Source organism: Engraulis encrasicolus, chromosome 2, assembly GCF_034702125.1.
Source record: "Engraulis encrasicolus isolate BLACKSEA-1 chromosome 2, IST_EnEncr_1.0, whole genome shotgun sequence".
Taxonomy (NCBI): domain Eukaryota; kingdom Metazoa; phylum Chordata; class Actinopteri; order Clupeiformes; family Engraulidae; genus Engraulis; species Engraulis encrasicolus.
The window spans coordinates 58,157,929-58,165,428 of record NC_085858.1 but is presented as its reverse complement, the minus strand read 5'-3'; the positions used below and the strand labels follow the sequence as shown (position 1 = coordinate 58,165,428).

General features: G+C 45.5%; 1 protein-coding gene across 1 annotated transcript in view; it reads left to right on the top strand.

The window, feature by feature from the left end:
• The window catches only part of LOC134442895 (complement C1q tumor necrosis factor-related protein 1-like), a 24,370-nt gene that overhangs the window by 10,886 nt on the left and 5,984 nt on the right, over positions 1 to 7,500 (top strand). The window lies entirely within an intron of this gene.

Here is a 7,500-nt window from a genome sequence, read left to right as displayed (position 1 = left end):
GACCTGTAGGCCTACATTTTACAATAATAATTTAGAAAGCTACAACATTTTGGGGAAAAAGCTTTAACTTTTGGCTTTAGCAGTTGATTTTGTTGCTCTTCTGTTTATTCTGTTGCAAATGTTCTGTTGCCAGGGTGTTTCACATGGATGGAGGGTAGCACAGTGTAGCCTACTTTTGAAGATAAAATGTCTAGTTCACCAACTGTGAATCACACCATAGCATGTGAGGGGGAAACGATTTACATTTAGCAATAAACCAACCTAGGTAACAGCTCCTGCTTCACTGCCGCGTTTTGTGCTGATAATCAAACACTCACAGACAAGAAGGAAAGTAGGCAAGGGGGCGGGTTGCTTGCAAACATGACCCGTGCATTCAGACAGTATCGAGTAAACCAACGAAACCACTTCTGAGACTCATTCTTGTGCGTGATAGTATTCTCAAACACTTCAGCTACGGTTGTGCAAGGTGTTTCAAATTAAGTCAATTTGTGAGTGCGGAAGCACTCCGAGAAACCATCCCCAGTCAATCTTCCTGTTCCACGTTGATCTCGACTCGCACACCTGCACTTGCTAACAGGCTCCACACAACTCACGCATTGCGTAGTCATCATCATAATAAATTAGGGAAATGGAGTCATGTCGTACGCTCAAAAAACAATCTCGCGTCCATAATAACACACACACGGTCTATTCATGTCCACCACCGCACAACCAATCTTCAATGTCAACTCCCTGACAAACAAGTGACAACAAAAGGCACCACGAAAAAACTTGAGCATGTTCATGTTAAAAGGCTACCCACAGCATAATAATTAGATGAATCTTACCTTAAAGCAGAATCACAAGTAGGCTGTGTTTTTCATGCAGTCCATTAAAAGCCCGGGGTGGTTGACATGATGAAGACATTTTGTCCCAGTGCAAACTACTTGAAGCTGCTACCCATCTGATGTTGAATATTTCCACAATGCAGCGATTGCAAACGGCTCAGCTGTCTGTCACTTGAACCGTCTTTCTTGCTACTTCTCGACATTTTTTAAAATAATAAAGACAAAAAGCCAAAAACTGCCATGTTTTCTTTCCGATACGGCTAGAGATTTGAACAAGCCTTGCCTTGCTAGTTGTTGCTATCATGGCTGCCTGTAGGGCAGAAATTGGCTACTACCTGAATTGTAACAATTTTTCATTTTGGGCGCTGTGATTGGCTCACATACTCCCGCCACAGAGTAAAGGCTCTGCTTTTAGTCCCATTGACAAGCTATGTGACAACTTAATACGCATGCGCAAACTTCTACATTGACAGCATTGAAGGCAGGCTAGGCAGAGGAAAAGCGAGCCTTACCTGGCTGCCTGGCTGGCATTCGAAAGCTCTGCTTTCAGCCTGTCTCTGCTACCAGCCGGGACTGCGCGTTGCCACGGCAACCTGCCCAAGCCTGAGCGCTTTGCTTCGTGCGATTACTTCGGTTTTTGATCGTTGTCCTGTGTATACTGTACTTTAAACAGCTCATAATTTATGCTGAATCAATGTTATTGTTGTGTATGTGAACTCTGAAGAATATATTTTTTAAACACGTGTTAGTTTTTATTTTTAAGACATTTATCCCAGGGTAGGCACTGCCTACCCTGCCTACCCTGACCGCACGTCTCTGACACACACACACACAAACACACACACACACACACACACACTCCAACGAATACTACCAGGTACACACATACACACACACACACACACACACACACACACACACACACACACACACACACACACACACACACACACACACACACACACACACACACACACACACACACTCCAACCAGTATACATACACTCACACACACACACACACACACACACACACACTCCAATGAATACACACACACACTGGGGCTTGACATCCACGGTTATTTGGCGACGACCAGGGGTCAGTTTCTATCGTCGTCAGCAATGTCCTTCGTAAGAGCGACTCGACTCTCTCTCGACAGCGACGCTCACCACTAAATCCAAGGGAATGGTAAGACGGTCTTAAGACGGTTAACAACGACAAGAATCGAGAAACGGACCCCAGAACAGAAGATTTTTCGATGACTTTTATAAGAGGACGACTGCGAGTGAAAAACATTTTGTTTTACTATTACAAACATTTTGTTAGTTTGTTGTTTTACTACACCGCATTCCACATTATTATGCAAATGACATTTTTTGCTGTTTCCCCAAATAATCAATAGAAATGAAAGTCGTCATAATTATTGACGTTATCAGCCATTAGAGTACAATTAAAACGTTTTTGAACGAACCTTCCAATGATAATAGTATTTTTTTTTTAAATAAAAAATTGAAAATGCCCAAAATTGCTCTGTTTCAAATTATTACGCAAAACAGTTTTGTAGTGTTGTAATCCAAATTTCTTTCTTTTTTTACCATTTACCTCAAAAAAGTTGGCATTTGGTACCTTCTAAATCTACACAGTCTCACCCCAAGTAGTCAATTTTTGACACCCCAAGACTGCAATTTTTGACGTCTTGGGTATTCCTTCCACGTCACATTTTGACTATGTCCTCAAAGGCGCCCCCTTGTGGCAGCATAACGTCATTGAGGTTAGGTTTAGGAATAGGTTTAGGGTTAGGCCACATAGTCAAAATGTGACGTGGAAGTAATACCCAAGGAATTTCCCCCTGGGATCAATAAACGATACTCTACTCTACTTTACTCTATACCCAAGACGTCTGGTCCAAGGTAGTCAGAAATTGACTACTTGGGGTGAGACTGCGTTGTCTAAATTACATTTCAATGTTCAAAACTTTGCTATAAGCTGTAACTGCTGCATTTAATATTGAAGTCAATGGCAGGGCATTGCATGGGAGTTATGGAAGCCCAGATATCCTTAATGCTTTGATCTCAGCTGTTTTTGTTTGTTTGGTCGGGTGACCCACACTTCACTCTTCAATATACCTGTAGATTTCCATGCCATGTTTTGGTGCTTTGGTGGTATGGGCATTCTACCTCACCAGAAATAAAACCCCATTGAAAATGAATGGGATGTTATGTAAGTTAGAATGAGTCACCAGCATAGCAGTAAAGTGCCCAGACGACTAAGCCATGACTATTTATTGGCTGTTTTATGTATCAGTCTGTATCTGTCTGGAGACGGCGAAAGAGGTGCTCCAGAATTAGGAAGAGAGGCAAACGAGGTGGCGTCGAAACACGGCTTGCAGCCAACCCAACTCGTCCAGCAATACCATCAATTCTCTTGGCAAACGTAAGATCTTTGGACAATAAGATGGATGACATACGGCTACTAAGATCAGCGAACAAAACTGTGAGGAACTGCTGTGTGACCGTGTTTACAGAATCATGGCTGAACGACGGCATACCCGACTCGGCTTTACAACTGGAGCAACTTACGTGCCACCGAGCGGACAGAGCCCTTGCAGAGAAAAAACGAGGGGGAGGAATATGTGTTTACACACATGATGCTTGGTGCAAAAATGCTACGGTGGTACAGAGACACTGCTCTCCACTAGTGGAGTTCATGATCATCAAGTGCAGACCCTTCTATTTACCAAGAGAAATATCCGCCTTTCTACTGGTCGCAGTTTACCTCGCTCCTAGCAACACCAACAGCGTCAGAAGCGAGGCACTGAACGAGCTGCATCGGGGAATCAGTGAACAACAAGATGCACACCCAGATGCCTTCACAGTGGTCATGGGAGATTTCAACCACGGAAATCTCAAAACAGTACTTCCAAAATTTCACCAACATGTTAACTTTCCAACAAGAGGACAAAACACCCTGGACTTTGTTTATACCCCAAAACAAGGAGCATACAAGGCAAAGCCCATCCCCCACATCGGCCTATCAGACCACCTAACGATTCTGCTACTGCCAGCCTACAGACAAAAGGTAAAACTCACCAAACCAGCTCTGAAGGAGGTGAGAAAATGGCCAGAGGGAGCCGTGTCACGACTACAAGACTGCTTTGAAACCACAGATTGGGACATGTTCAAAACAGCTGCCACCCACAGCAACCACATTGACATTGAGGAGTACACAGACACCGTGACCTCCTACATCACAAAATGCATTGACGATGTTACAGAAATAAAACGCATCACCACCAGGGCCAACCAGAAGCCATGGTTCACAGGAGACGTTCACAGACTGCTGAGGGCCAGAGACAAAGCCTTCAGAGCAGGAGACGTAGCTGGCCTAAAAGCAGCAAGGGCAAACCTGTCCCAGGGCATCAGGAAAGCAAAAAAGGAATACTCGGACAAAATAACAACACACTTCAAAGACAGCAGAGATGCACAGAGCCTGTGGCAGGGCATACAGGCCATCACGGACTATAAGCCCGCACCACGAAGCTGTGACAACAACACCTCTCTGCTAAATGACCTGAACAGTTTCTTTGCCCGTTTTGAAGCACAAAATGACACTCATCCACAGAAAACTCCCCCTCCCCCCCATGATCAACCCCTGTACCTGTCCTCTGCCAGTGTGAAGAGGACACTGGCCACCATCAACCCACGCAAAGCAGCTGGCCCAGACAACATACCTGGCCGAGTGTTGAAGGATTGTGCAGAAGAGCTGAAGGATGTCTTCACAGACATCTTTAACATCTCTCTGGAGCAAGCAGTCATCCCATCACTTTTCAAAGCTGCTACCATCATACCCGTGCCGAAGAAATCATCACCATCATGCTTCAATGACTACCGTCCTGTAGCACTGACGCCCATAATCATGAAGTGCTTCGAACGGCTAGTCCTGTCACACATCAAAGCCACCCTACCCCCCACCCTGGACCCCTACCAGTTCGCATACCGAGCCAAGCGATCCACGGAGGATGCAATCTGCTCTGCCCTCCATCCAGCCCTCACCCACTTGGACAATAAAGACTCATATGTGAGAATGCTGTTCATTGACTTCAGTTCAGCATTCAATACCATAATACCACAACAACTCATCAGAAAACTGGACAAACTAGGTTTCAGCACCTCCCTCTGCAACTGGCTGCTGGACTTCCTGATGCAGAGACCACAAGCAGTACGGGTAGGGAATAACACCTCAAGCACCCTGACCCTGAGCACGGGGGCTCCGCAAGGTTGTGTTCTCAGCCCCCTGCTGTTCACGCTGCTGACACATGACTGCACAACGACCCACAGCACTAACCATCTAGTGAAGTTTGCGGATGATACAACACTGGTGGGCCTCATCACTAAGGGCGATGAGACCCACTACAGAGAAGAAGTAGACCTGCTGGCCAGATGGTGCAAAGACAACAACCTCCTGCTGAATGTCAACAAGACCAAGGAGATTTTTGTCAACTTTCAGAGGGTCCAAAAACAACTGCCACCACTGACCATCGACGGTGATGCTGTGGAGAGAGTGAGCAGCACCAAGTTCCTTGGAGTGCACATCAGCGACGACCTCTCTTGGACCACCAACACTACATCACTGGCGAAGAAGGCCCATCAGCGTCTCTACTTCTTGCGCAAACTAAAGAAGGCAAGTGCTACACCCTCCATCATGACAACATTCTACAGAGGAACCATAGAGAGCGTCGTGTCCAGCTGCATCACAGTGTGGGGAGGAAGCTGCACGGAGAAAAACAGGAAGACACTCCAGCGTGTTGTGCACACAGCGAAGAAGATCATTGGAGTACCACTCCCCTCCCTGCAGGACATTTACACCGCACGCCTCACCCGAAAAGCACTGATGATCATCAAAGACACAAGCCACCCTGCACACAAACTGTTCAGCCTCCTGCCCTCTGGAAAGAGGTACAGGCGCCTCCGTTCCCGTACCACCAGGCTGGCAAGCAGCACGATGCATCAAGCAATCAAGATACTGAACACTCAACCCACTCTCCCTTCACTGTCAGCCTCTAGCCAGCCAGGCCACTGACAACGCTCCCCCCCCTCATCCCCACCACCATATCTGCGACTGAACATTCCACCTGCACTACTACATCTGTGACTGAACTTTCAACCTGCACTAACTCAAAACATGCACACACACACACACACACACACACACACACACACACACACACACACACACACACACACACACACACACACACACACACACACACACACACACACACACACACACACACAAGCACACTGCACTTTCTGCACAAAACCCAAACATACACACACTGACACACAACTCATACTCACACACATACACACACACACACACACACATACACAGGTACACACACACAGACGCACACCGCACTTTCTACCTGCACTAAACACACACACACACACACACACACACACACACACACACACACACACACACACACACACACACACACACACACACACACACACGCACACACACACGCACACAAAACACATACAAACACACACACACACACACATACTGCTGCTGGTGTATTTAATAAAACCTTTTTTAATTATTTATTTTCTTCAAATGCTACTATTACTATGTCAGAACGCTATAAAGGACTTTTAAAAAAAGCACAACAAAATACCTCCTCTTAATGTATGTTCTCTACAAGTCTTCTGTTGTCCAGTCTTGCACTTTAAATGTCTGTATGAGCAATGTCTACGTCCATACTGTCTATGTCCATGTATGAGTACTGTCTATGTCTATACTGTCTATGTCCTTACCTAGATTAGTCTATGTCTGCATGGGAGAGCAAGAAACGCAATTTCAAATTCTTTGTATGACCAGTGCATGTAGTGATGGGAAATGTGAAGCGAGGCTTCGAAGCGTGCTTCGAGCAAAAGTAAGCGCAAAATCTGAAGCCTCGCTTCGAGGCGTTTGACGTCAAGAAATACCACGTGACAATGCCAGATGAGGCTTCACATTTTGCGAAGCGCGTGGACGTGTCATTGCGCGCCGCTACCCAAACAAGCTTTCTGCGCCTCGGAGCACTTTTCAGATTGCGTTTGTTGTGTGAATGTTGAGACTGGATATGTAGTGACTTTGATTTGGTTCCACTATACAATAAATTCAGCTCATGCCGGAGATTGACCCAAATGTCCAAATATGATATGCAATTCCCTTTTGATGTAGATTTTCAAAGTGAGACGCTCCCGAATACGTGGTGGAAAATTGTTTTAGTTCTAGGCCTACCTTGAGTTAAGCTACTATAAACGAGACAGCAGTTCTGTCAGGAATTATTAGTAGTCCTACTCAACTTAATAGCTAAATAAGAGTGCAGACATATTTTATTTTGCCTATTATAATGGTTTTTGTGCGGGTTTTAATGGGCTTTACAAGTTGTGTCATCTTGACGACAAGAACAAAACTCAGCTCTGCCGTGACATAAGGCACATGGCTGGCACAGTGGTTAAACTGTCCGATCTAAATTCTCATGACCACTGGTTCAAATCCCCGTGGTAGCGGCGTAATAAACAATTTAATTTTTTAATTTCGCAGGGTAGCCTTCTGTGAAACCTGACCAAATACGTGATGAAAATGATCTGTGAGCCTGGCCTAGTGGTGAAGGCGGCAGAAT